The sequence below is a fragment of the Patiria miniata genome, unplaced genomic scaffold, assembly GCF_015706575.1.
Source record: "Patiria miniata isolate m_02_andy unplaced genomic scaffold, ASM1570657v1 HiC_scaffold_20, whole genome shotgun sequence".
Classification (NCBI taxonomy): Eukaryota; Metazoa; Echinodermata; class Asteroidea; order Valvatida; family Asterinidae; genus Patiria; species Patiria miniata.
The window spans coordinates 31,352,826-31,365,941 of NW_024037059.1; the positions used below are offsets into that span (position 1 = coordinate 31,352,826).

The window sequence follows — 13,116 nt, forward strand, 5'->3', positions numbered from 1 at the left end:
ACCCCAATTCAGCCAGATGAATAGGAAAATGCGTGACAAATTCTGACATTTGCGATTAGTTAGGCACATATTGATTTCTTTAAAAAAAATCACCCTCGAAAAAGGCCTTTGTAAAATTGTTACTAGCAGCGAATTATGGAAACTGATAAATTGCCGGACATAAAGAAATATCGTGCCAAAGATTGACCTCTCACTTCCGATAATCTAAAATACATGTGGACTAGTGGAACTCGGTACACTCGTACAAAGATGAAAATTTATGAGAATATTTATAACGTACGGAAGCCCATTCGTGCCAGGTTTAAAAAGTGGGGGGTCCCGGGAAATAATACACAATAGTAAAAATACAATACATGTTTAGTGTCCCCAGTCCTGACAGAGTTAATGAAAATGTCAATTCAACTTTGTCCTTATTTAGTAGTTACATTTACATCAGTTTCCATAGCAACACAGTAACACACTGGTATCAATGACCACAGGTATCAATGAACAAACAAAATTTAGTATTTTGCATAAGTGAGATTCTCATATAAGAAATAACCGATGAAATAAACACAATAGCACACTTTGTTAATGAGCATTGGCAATTGGCAATTTTATTTTGATTACTCATTTAAAACTCAGTTTACATAACAGAAAGTAGTAAACAAATTTATCATAATTTGGAATATACTGAGTGTGTAATAGTTTCACCGAAGTCTTAATATGTAACATTTTTGAACACAACTCTGTAATACAAACTTTACTTATCAAATGAAAAGTGCCTGCTCCATGGTTTTCTAATATTGTTATTTATTGCTGTTTCCATGTATTAACAAGTGATCACAATCACAAAGTGCCCAATTCGATATCTTATCATTTGAACAAGGGCATATCTCAGGCTTTGTGTCCCAATTTCAGACTGCCTGAATCAAATATTTTACACCTAAACAGGGGTCTGCACCAGGTGCACATGTTTAAGCAAGATCGCCGCCAATAGCAATTCTTGAGTAAAAATCGGGCAATGGTTCTTGGCTGCTTCGGGATGATTCTGTTAGTTCCGTGAAAGATTGTTAAAGATCGGGAAGCGCCCCGACAATTTTGGACATGTTCACAATTCTCGGGGTGATTCGGGAACCAATTTCAATTCTTGGTTTATTCTTGTTGTGTTCAATCCTAAATGTAATTCTGGATATTCTTACAGCACTCTAAATATTCGTACAGTATTCTTACAACTTTATTAGAGTTACTGTTATTCTTTGTGATTCCAAAATCATGCATAGTCATTACGAATGTTGCAAGAAATGTACAAATATTATAAGAATAGCTTACAAATACACTACATCGGCATAATTCTGGGTCATTCTTGATGATTCTGGAGTTTTTTCGTGTCTTATTTTTGACAAAATCGCACTAAATAAATTTTATTCTGCACTGAATCGCAATAATTTGGCTTATTTGGTCTGATTCGGCTTCCAATTCGTACCTAGTTCTTGATTATTTTTGTTTCATTCTTAAGTTATTCTTACAAACAGCGAATTGGGGATAATTTCTCCTGATATCATCAAGAATTTTTATTCGGGATAGATCGGGGTATTCCTGGCAATAAAAAAAGTCAAAGCCACCCCAATTTTTGTCAAAGTTTTCCCACACAAAGGTGATCCAAAGGTACCTTTGGAAAGAACCTTCAAAACAATATCTCATCAACCCCTTGTCCGTTTCCAAAATTCAAACAGCCATGAGCTTTAAGATTTACTTCTACTTTCAATTGAAACACAACAGGTTTCGAGGTTTTTTTTAATGATGTAGGGTCCCTAGTATTATTACTTCAAAATCACAATGAAATCAACCCTTAAATATAATGTGTGGCATTGAATGTATTAAACCAGTGACTAATGATTTGAAGAATTGACACCACTGAGCCCTCAGTGCCTCTGTACTCAACTTTTGTCATCAGGGTGTAAAAGGTGTAATATAAAGTGGCTGAATAAGAAGACAGAAAAAAGAGAAGTACTCAATAAGAAATGATGCCAACATAAGATGCCTAGAGTTAGAAGAAGGTTGCTGATGCTGCGTCTAGAGACACAGTATCAAGCACTGGTCTTGAAGAGACTAGACAATCAGGACCAGACAACAGTTGAGCAACAAACGCTGGCAGAAAGGAAATAATTTACACAGGGATTCTTGTTCACTATAGTCATGTTACCCTCGGAATAAAATCTCAGAGAGTTCATGGTTAAGAGTTAAACTTTGACTTCTTTTTAAATTTCTCATTGTGAAATCAAGTCACCAAGATTGTACATGTACATCTTGATGTCCATTTTGTTAGAATGTTTCCAGTGTGAAACCTGTGTCTGTTATCTATGTTTTTTTTATCAGTTGCAAAGTCAGGACTCACTGTAAGACTGTAAAAGGCTTATCCAGTACCAGATATTGGGCACAATGTGAGAAAGTTAACCAATACCTGGTACATCAAAGCAACTAACAACACAGCATGCGGCCTAGGGTACACATGACCGCCTGAATGCATCGAGTTGTGATGAGGCAGCAGCCATTGTGTATCTGAGGGCCGATTGATTGAGAACTCTGAAGATATTTTTGCTTCAATTATTCCCAGAAGAGACTGAAGACTTTTTAGAGACAACAGCCCAAGTCAAAAGAAGATAGGGAAGAAGTCCTCACAATGCATGTACATGTACATTTGTATTAAATGAGTACAATATTTACTTCCAAACTTTTATGTTGGCACTCTAAGAGCAAGGAACAATGAAATGTTCGTGAAATTCAGAGTTGATGCCGAAATAAATTGGGCGAGGGAAATAGTATGTAACTCTCTCTTTGTGTAAAGAGGGAAGAAAAAGTAGAATATTTAAGCACTTCTTCACAACAAGATTTTAAAATGACTGCTGAAATCTCCAAATTCAACATCAACAGGAAAACGGTGTGGGACAGTGGCCTCCGCGGGTTCCACAGACCGTCATACAAGGCAACAAACAAGATGTCTGTAAAGTTCATAGAAGACATTGGCACAACGGAGGTAAATCTAAGACTGGTACCCACTTAAGACTACTAGGTAAGCAAACAATTCCACAGATGTAAGAGCATTTAAGAGCTGTAGGCATCACTGCATCACACATCCAAGATACCAGCAACTTACTGATTCCCGTTTGTACTTCGTAAATATAAGAAATTGTCCTGTATGAAGTGCTTGAAACACAGTATCTATTAAAAATGCTTCTAAGTTAATTAAGTTCGATAATTTATAGTCTCATTTCCATTAGAAGTATGTCTTACATCACAATATCTGGGTTTGTGTTTAGACACTTCATGAAGACAACAAATGCGGCAGATGCCTTCATCCTGCCATACTTCATTGGGCAGCTTTTGCAACCTAACAGCTGGCTATATATACTACCGGATCACCAAGCTATCCCAAGGATGAAGGAACATCTACGTGCAGTAGGCATCACTGCCTCACGGATCCAACACACTGGCAACCTACTTTTACCAGTTTATACTTCGTAAGTAGGGCCTACCACTTTTGAAAAAAACCTATAAATATAAAAAATTGTCCTGTATGAAGTGCTTGTAACAATGATCTATCACAAATGCGTCTTTAATTAAGTTTCATAATTTATATTTTCATTTCAATTAGAAGTATGTCTTACATCACAAATTCTGTGTTTGTGTTTCAGACACTTCATGAACACTAAAAATGCCGATGCCGGTGTCCTGCCACACTTCATTGGGCAGCTTTTGCAACCAAACAGCTGGCTGCAAACACTTCCATATCACCAAGCTGTCCCAAGGATGAAGCAACATCTGCGAGCAGTGGGCATCACTGCCTCAAGAATCCAACAGACTGGCAACCTGCTATTACCAGTTTGTACTTCGTAAGTACCACTTGTGAAAAGAAATGCTGTATTTTGAATATTTCTGTATTTTAATTTCTGTATGATTATCTTTATACATGTAAACCGACAATGACTTGTATGGAAACACCTTAGCTTAATTGCTTTTAATTATTTGCTCTATGTTCACTCCATTTGTTCACTAATAATCCCTACATTTTGTGATGCAAATTGCTATCTTGCTGGCTTGCATGCCGGCCTGTCTACATACATGTATACTTGTGATTGTGTATACTGTTTCAAACATCCATCTGTGATGCATGTATTCTCTTGGATGCAGTTTGTATGTTTCCTGATGTTTTTCCTACATTGTTGAAAAATGACTGCATAGATCTAGTGTTAAAGTATCTGAACATTAACAATACAACTGTGCCACTTCTTTTTTTTCCCCACAGAAATCACTGGGTTGGTATTGTAGTCCAGCAGAAAGCTAAATCGTGAGTTATATAGTCTTTTATTGTTCATTTTCACTTACACATTTGCATACCACTTGAATCAATGAAACCAACAATAACATACATTGCATGAAGATGTAAGCTGACCAACCAACCCTAAAATATATCAACATGTTCTTCTCTTTTATAAAGATTGCTTATTCTGGACTCGCTTGATGGATTTCTCTCCAATACCTGGTACATCAAAGCAACCAAAAACACCACATGTGACCTAAGGGACACATGACCGCCTGAATGCATCGAGTTGTGATGAGGCAGCAGCCATTGTGTATCTGAGGGCCTGATTGATTGAGAACCGAAGACATCTTTGTTTCAGTTAAGCAGAAGGGACTAAAGACTTTTTAGAGACAACCCAAGCAAAGTAGAATATTTAAGCACTTCTTCACAACAAGATTTTAAAATGACTGCTGACATTTCCAAATTCAACATCAACAGGAAAACGGTGTGGGACAGTGGCCTCCACGGGTTCCACAGACCGTCATACAAGGCAACAAACAAGATGTCTGTAAAGTTCATAGACGACATTGGCACAACGAAGGTAAATCTAAGACTGGTACCCAATCAAAACTACTAGGTAAGCAAACAATTCCACAGATGTAAGAGCATTTAAGAGCTGTAGGCATCACTGCATCACACATCCAAGATACCGGCAACTTACTGATTCCAGTTTGTACTTTGTTAATATAAGAAATTGTCCTGTATGAAGTGGTTGAAACACAGTATCTATTAAAAATGCATCTAAGTTAATTAAGTTCGATAATTTATAGTCTCATTTCCATTAGAAGTATGTCTTACATCACAATATCTGGGTTTGTGTTTAGACACTTCATGAAGACAACAAATGCGGCAGATGCCTTCATCCTACCATACTTCATTGGGCAGCTTTTGCAACCTAACAGCTGGCTATATATACTACCGGATCACCAAGCTATCCCAAGGATGAAGCAACATCTGCGAGCAGTGGGCATCACTGCCTCAAGAATCCAACAGACTGGCAACCTGCTTTTACCAGTTTAGACTTCGTAAGTAGGGCCTACCACTTGTGAAAAAACCTATAAATATAAAAAATTGTATTGTATGAAGTGCTTGTAACAATGATCTATCACAAATGCGTCTTTAATTAAGTTTGATAATTTATATTTTCATTTCAATTAGAAGTATGTCTTACATCACAAATTCTGTGTTTGTGTTTCAGACACTTCATGAACACTAAAAATGCCGATGCCGGTGTCCTGCCATACTTCATTGGGCAGCTTTTGCAACCAAACAGCTGGCTGCAAACACTTCCATATCACCAAGCTGTCCCAAGGATGAAGCAACATCTGCGAGCAGTGGGCATCACTGCCTCAAGAATCCAACAGACTGGCAACCTACTTTTATCAGTTTGTACTTTGTAAGTACCACTTGTGAAAAGAAATGCTGTATTTTGAATATTTCTGTATTTTAATTTCTGTATTATTATTTCTATGTTTTGTAAACCGACAATGACTTGTATGGAAACACCTTAGTTTAGTTGCTTTTAAATATTTGCTTGATGTTCATTTGATTGTCCACTTAATCCCTACATTTTGTGATGTAAAAAATGCTAGCTTGCAGGCTTGCATGCTGGCCTGTCTACATATACTTTTGATTGTGTATACTGTTTCAAACATCCTTCTGTGATGCATGTATTCTCTTGGATGCAGTTCGTATGTTTCCTGGTGTTTTCCCTACATTGTTAAAAAATGACTGCATAGATCTAGTGTTTAAGTTGTCAATTGTATCTGAACATTAACAATACAACTGTGCCGCTTCTTTTTTTCCCCACAGAAATCACTGGGTTGGCATTGTAGTCCAGCAGAAAGCTAAATCGTGAGTTATATAGTCTTTTATTATTAATTTTCACTTACTACATTTGCATACCACTTCAATCAATGAAACCAACAATAACATACATTGCATGAAGATGTAAGCTGACCAACCAACCCTAAAATATATCAACATGTCCTTCTCTTTTATAAAGATTGCTTATTCTGGACTCGCTTGATGGATTTCTCTCCAATACCTGGTACATCAAAGCAACCAAAAACACCACATGTGACCTAAGGGACACATGACCGCCTGAATGCATGGAGTTGTGATGAGGCAGCAGCCATTGTGTATCTGATGGCCGATTGATTGAGAACTCTGAAGACACTTTGCTTCAATTATTCCCAGAAGAGACTGAAGACTTTGCAGAGACAACAGCCCAAGTCAAAAGAAGATAGGGAAAGAGGTCATCAATATGTACGTCAATTAGTACAATTTTACTTCCAAACTTTTTTTGTTGCCACAACATGTGGCCTAAGGTACACATGACCTCTTGAATGCATCAATGTCAAAAAGAAGGCAACGCTGTTCACTAAGAACTTAGCAGTGCATCTGTATGGAACAGCAACACTGAGGGAATTCTCCCTGGATCCCCAACAGGGGGAAGGAGGCACGACCTGCTCTTTTCCCGCGCCGTGTCAGTTACATCAAAAGTAAGTCTTAACAGTCAATCTTGCGAATTGCTACATCCCTAAGCTAGACAGACCTATGTGATTTTGTGCCAATTTTTGGCATTATAAAAGCATTGCACGCAGCTAAAGAAACAATGTACAATTATTGTCACTTTTAACTTAACTTTTAAAGTATGTTTTTCTAATGTGTATTTACACAATTTAGATTGCGGAGCCTTCCATTTTTCAGATTAGCCTAGTTAAAATTTACTGAGAATTGTCAGGCTGAAGTGCCTAGAACAATTTTTAATTTGTATGTTCATTTATTTGATTTATTTACTGCAGCTTATGTGAAGAATCTCTATGGTATGGATACTGGCGTAAACCGATGCCTGCTGGAGAAACTCGCTGACCTACGAATGAGTCATGCCAGAGTAATACCAAACTAGAGTTACACTCTGGCTTGACTTTTCCATATACATGTAGGTCCATGCCATCATGGTACCAAACAGTGTGCAATGCAAACATTCCAAACTGCTCAACGAATTGTCGACTATTTCAACTTTTGAGAAAAATGAAACATACACGTATATTGAGCTGATTCTAAATTTTGTATTTTGACCACTAAAATTAATAAATTTGAAATGAAAGAAGTGAAATAGATTGATACACCTTTCTGATACAACCATCATTGGTATGGCAAAGAACAGGTGTTGGAAGACTTAATGAAGAATGACTTGGAAGAGAAGGATGTGATTGTGACAGATGTAATAGGGTGTATGGTTGAGTATCTGTAGTTGGATGATGAAGGTGAGAATGTGTGGTAGAAAGGAAGAGTTGTGATTGAGGCAGAGGGTGGGCGGTGTAATGTGGAGTACGTGATGAGGATGAGGACTGGAGTTGTGAGGTGTTGCCAGAACCATTGTTAGAGGATTACGAAAAGCAAGAGGTTAGATTTGTGTTAAGTATTTGTGTGACATTGCCCATGCTGTATGTAACTCACGTGGACGAACTGGAGAAGCACCAGCCCCATTCAGTGTGCACCTACGTAAATGCATAGTGGAACACTAACAAATATGTTCACTAATTATTACCAGGCTTTGTAATTACCAACTTTTTATCAAGACAGATCCACTGTAATATGTTTTCTTTTATTGCATGGACCTTACACCAGTCTATCATGTGCGCACATGCACATACATGTAAAATACATGTTGTCAAAATCAGCAATATTAATTAGTCCTTTTTTTACCCAAAGTATTGATAAAGAGCAGAAAAATGGATTATTTGTGCATTTGGAGTCGCTGACTCCGTAACAGGAAAATTTATTTTATTGTATTTCCTTGCAACTTCTCTATTAATGAGGTTCTTGTACAAAATTTGGATGCGTGCAGACTGTATTTCCATGGCGATATGAACAGAAGGAATCAGAACTCTTGGGCGATTCACATTTCGACCACTGAAATTATAAATTTTGCATTTTGACCACTAAAATCAATAAATTTGAAATAAAAGAAGTGAAATAGATTGATACACCTTTCTGATACAACCATCATTGGTATGGCAAAGAACAGGTGTTGGAAGACTTAATGAAGAATGACTTGGAAGAGAAGGATGTGATTGTGACAGATGTAATAGGGTGTATGGTTGAGTATCTGTAGTTGGATGATGAAGGTGAGAATGTGTGGTAGAAAGGAAGAGTTGTGATTGAGGCAGAGGGTGGGCGGTGTAATGTGGAGTACGTGATGAGGATGAGGACTGGAGTTGTGAGGTGTTGCCAGAACCATTGTTAGAGGATTACGAAAAGCAAGAGGTTAGATTTGTGTTAAGTATTTGTGTGACATTGCTCATGCTGTATGTAACTCACGCGGACGAACTAGAGAAGCACCAGCCCCATTCAGTGTGCACCTACGTAAATGCATAGTGGAACACTAACAAATATGTTCACTAATTATTACCAGGCTTTGTAATTACCAACTTTTTATCAAGACAGATCCACTGTAATATGTTTTCTTTTATTGCATGGACCTTACACCAGTCTATCATGTGCGCACATGCACATACATGTAAAATACATGTTGTCAAAATCAGCAATATTAATTAGTCCTTTTTTTACCCAAAGTATTGATAAAGAGCAGAAAAATGGATTATTTGTGCATTTGGAGTCGCTGACTCCGTAACAGGAAAATTTATTTTATTGTATTTCCTTGCAACTTCTCTATTAATGAGGTTCTTGTACAAAATTTGGATGCGTGCAGACTGTATTTCCATGGCGATATGAACAGAAGGAATCAGAACTCTTGGGCGATTCACATTTCGACCACTGAAATTATAAATTTTGCATTTTGACCACTAAAATCAATAAATTTGAAATAAAAGAAATGAAATAGTTGATTTTTAAAGGAAGGCCTTTCAATCTATCATTTAACAACTTTGTGGAAAAGCCAGTTGTGTTGTCCACTTGGACAGTCAACAAATTTTAGTTCACCATTGTGACCTTGTACATGCAGTGTTCAACCCTTCCCTTTTGAAATGTACGTAGGGAACCTCAGAAAGTTTAAGAGACTTGCGAATATATTACCCTTGAATAATATTTTATCAAGAACAGTCCTAGCGAATATCCTCAAAGGAACTATTCACACAAAAGAGTCATGGTGTTCAATAAAGAGGATGTCATTGAATATCGGACCACGTCAATAAATTTTACGCTGATGAACCTGAAAATGCCAGGGGCTTCTTGAAAGGATTACATCCTCAAACCCTCTATCTGATTTGGCAAAGAGTCCTATGCTACTTCAGCTGATGTGTTTACTAAGAAAGAACGAAGCTACATGTGTACACGACAACAGGTAGTTATGTACAGATGAGCCCATGGATTTTGTTTTGTTCCCCACATCCCTGCTGATACATGTAGATGTGAAGGAGAATAAAGCTACATGAACACAAGTACAGCTTTGTGCAGATAAGGCTGTGGGTTTCTTTTCGTCAACCATCTGTATAATTTGGCAAAGAGTCCAATGCTACATCTTCTGATGTATATAGATAAAAAAACCAAAGCTACACGTATACGACTACAGGCACCATAGCTCTGTTCAGATGAGCCGACGTAGGTTTCTTTTGTTCTGCATTTGCTGCTGATAGATGTGAAGAATTGAAGCTACATGTACACAATTACAAGTAGCTTTGTGTTCATGTACATTTGTAGATGAGCACATGGATTACTTTTGCTCGCCATGTTGCTGCTGATAGATATGAAGAAGACATGTACACGACTACAGGTAGTTATGTGCATGGGTTTTGTTTTGCTTCCCCAAATATTGTTAGTGGAAGAGAAAGTCATCTAAGAGGCCATCCATGATGACACCGCCGGTACTGACTCCATTACGAGTGACGACACAAGCACTGACGATAAGGAACCACTTGCATCAACTAATTACCGCCAGATCGCCAAGACAATAACAGCCTGAAAGATGGCTTTTTGGTAGCGTTGTTGATACAAAATGCCATAGATGCTGTACAATCAGAAATGCCATGGCCCCCAACAACGGAACCAGCTGAAGAAATGATACCTCCCTGCCTAATCAACTTCCTCGCTTGGATAGTTGACGCTTCTGAGGATCCTGAGACCGATGCGTTTGTGAAGGTACCAGATGCAATTCACAGTGTTTAAATAGAAAATATCATGGAGTTTGTGATTTTGTGAAAACATTTTTCTTTGATGAACCTGACTTGGAAAAGGGGCTTCCTGGAAAAGACTGTATCTTCAAACGCTGCGTGATTTTGCTAAAAATCCAATGCTGCTTCTTCTAACAAGCTTATTACGGAGAGAAGATGGTATTCTTTGAGACTGAATGTCACATTTATCATGATGGAGTTTCATACATCTTCAAAAGAAAAGGAGAGGGCCAAGAAGAAACGTCCAAAACTGTGACTGAAATCATGATGGTTGTAATCAAGTTGTTTACAGACTTTGTATGAAAACTCTTGCCTGAGGAAACGACTAGAAGATTGGCCATAGACACTCATGGTTCACAAAAACCTCAAGATGTCCTGTGCCATTTAAAAGAGTAAGTCCTTCCTCTGCCAGGGTTGTGGTAAATGCCACAGCCTTTTATTGTGAACCAACATAGACTTCCACTCGCCTGGTGCATGGATATATGGCTAAGTGGGGTGAAGGGATCAAGCCAGCATTGCACAGCAAAGGGTAGCAATGTTGGGACCGGGGGATGCGTTCTCAAGCTGTCGGTGGCAATAATGCATGGAGAAGGTGTGATAATATGCGAACCATATGAAAAGACTGTATCTTCAAACGCTGTGTGATTTTGCTAAAAATCCAATGCTGCTTCTTCGCATATAAAGTACAATCTATGGACATACAATTGTACATGTACATGTAGTGCAGTGTGTCATTGGTGCAGTAGTGGGTAAACAAATTTCTCTTATTGATGATCGGTAACACGCACGTGTACATTGTACGCCTAGTGTGGAGATTTTGGGCAAGGAAATGCAGCAAAAAGAGAAGGACAAAGTTGAAGAGCAGGATGGATGCTTGAAGTTAGCGAACACCAAGGCTAGCGCAAGTACTGAAACAGCTTTTAGTAGTCATAACAGTACTACTAGTACAACTACTTGCACGACTAGTACTACCGTTGACTTCTGGGCCAAGACCCGTGGACGTGGCGTCGATAACAATGCCACGCGTATATATATATTATGAAACCCTTTGACGTGTTCAAATTTTCAACCTGAACTTCACTGGTCCCATGTATTAAGTACTTACATATGAAGAATACAGTATATATTTCAATCATGGTATCAATTGGCATGTCCAATACATTTTACTTTTGGGAGAGAGAGTAATGGAGGCTTGTCCGAATGCTTGCATCTTTTCATGATCACCTGGGTCGCTAGTACCCCGTTTAGCTGTACGTGCAAAATGATAGGAGCCTGCCGGGTACCTGTTAGCTCTGCAGAACGATCCATAATAAGGAGATTGTACTGTCATGTACTGTCTTGCTTTAAATTGTTTTGCATTTATACCAACAGAAGCACTACATACAAATTTAAAACCTGAAAAAGAGACGCATTTTTGCCAGAATAGCATTTGCCTCAGCTTTGTACAAAATTAGAAAAATCCTCTTAACCAAGAAGGCAAGTCTCCTCCGTAAATCCCTTCTCAAAAGATCTTCCAGGCCAAGATGGTTAGTATCATCCGTAATTCCCTTCTGGAAATATGCTCCCAGCCAAGATGGTCTGTTTCCGCCACAATTCCCTTCTAAAACAAAAAAATCCTCCTGATCAATTAGATCGTTTTCTCATTAAATTAATAAATCAATAAAACATAATAGTAACTTAATTTAAAAAAATAAATATTAAAGGTTTTCGCATGACTTTGTACACACCTGTGTACAAGAAGCAGGTACAATGTGTCTTATCCACTAGAAATAAGTGAAAGCACATTTCAGCTTCATAATAATGGAAGGATCAGTATAAAGGTAGGGCTTGAAAAGTTGGCCGAGTATTTCCCTGGTATGAGTAACTGCAAAATGGCGAGGCGGCTTAGATCAGGTTGGGCCAAGAAGAAGCGAAATCCAGTATGGATGTATTACGGCATTGAGCTACGTAATGCAGATGCTCCAGTGCTGTAGAAACACATATACGGTACCTGAAAGCAGGGGACAACCTCCTCGGGTAGAAAGTTCTACGATACTGCATGGGATCGATCGTCTCGTCCGTCAAATCAACACTTCAACCCAAGTGACAGATCGTGAGGAGAAAATAAAATCGCTGGAGGAGGAGCTGGTGAAGGAGAAAGATAGACGGGAGGCACTCAAGAAAGGGCTAGATGTGCTTGTGGAATGTCAAAAACAATTTCATCTCACGCCAGCTGTCCCTCCTTGCATGCATCTCACCCGAGAGCAGCTCCCCACCGGCAAAATTGTTGCAAGGGGAATTTACAGCCAGTGCTCGTTGTCCGAGTATAAAGGAGTGGAAGTGCTCGTTGTCTGAGTATAAAGGAGTGGAAGTTGAGGTGAAAGAACCTCTAAGCCAGAGAAATTGTCCGACAACTCTCTGAAAGCAAGAATCATGAGGGAGGCCAAAAGTATCCTGCTACTTTGACTCACTGAATCTGCCTCATTTACATGTAATAGCATGCATGTTGCAGACAAGCTGTACTGTCTAGTGACTCAGTATTGGGGGAAGTGTAACATCTTCCAATCAAGGCGATCCGAGAAAAAGTCTGCTAGGATGCATTCCTTGGGCGGAGGTCTTCAAGCAAGTTGCAGAGGGCCTTGATGCTGTCCATTGCAG

The 13,116-nt window shown here is 38.6% G+C and overlaps 1 long non-coding RNA gene across 4 annotated transcripts; it reads right to left on the bottom strand.

Moving 5' to 3' along the window:
* Positions 1 to 570: 570 nt before the first annotated feature.
* Positions 571 to 8,315, bottom strand: LOC119728641. Of its 4 annotated transcripts, none has more exons than XR_005271096.1 (3): positions 6,270 to 8,315; positions 4,400 to 5,715; positions 571 to 3,849 (listed from the first exon to the last, which is right to left on the bottom strand). It is a non-coding gene; the product is annotated as an uncharacterized LOC119728641 (long non-coding RNA). The 4 variants fall into 4 exon arrangements; XR_005271097.1 differs by having other exon boundaries at positions 4,400 to 5,237; positions 5,609 to 8,315; XR_005271098.1 differs by having other exon boundaries at positions 571 to 3,370; positions 3,743 to 3,849; positions 4,400 to 8,315.
* Between the last annotated feature and the right edge of the window lie 4,801 nt (positions 8,316 to 13,116).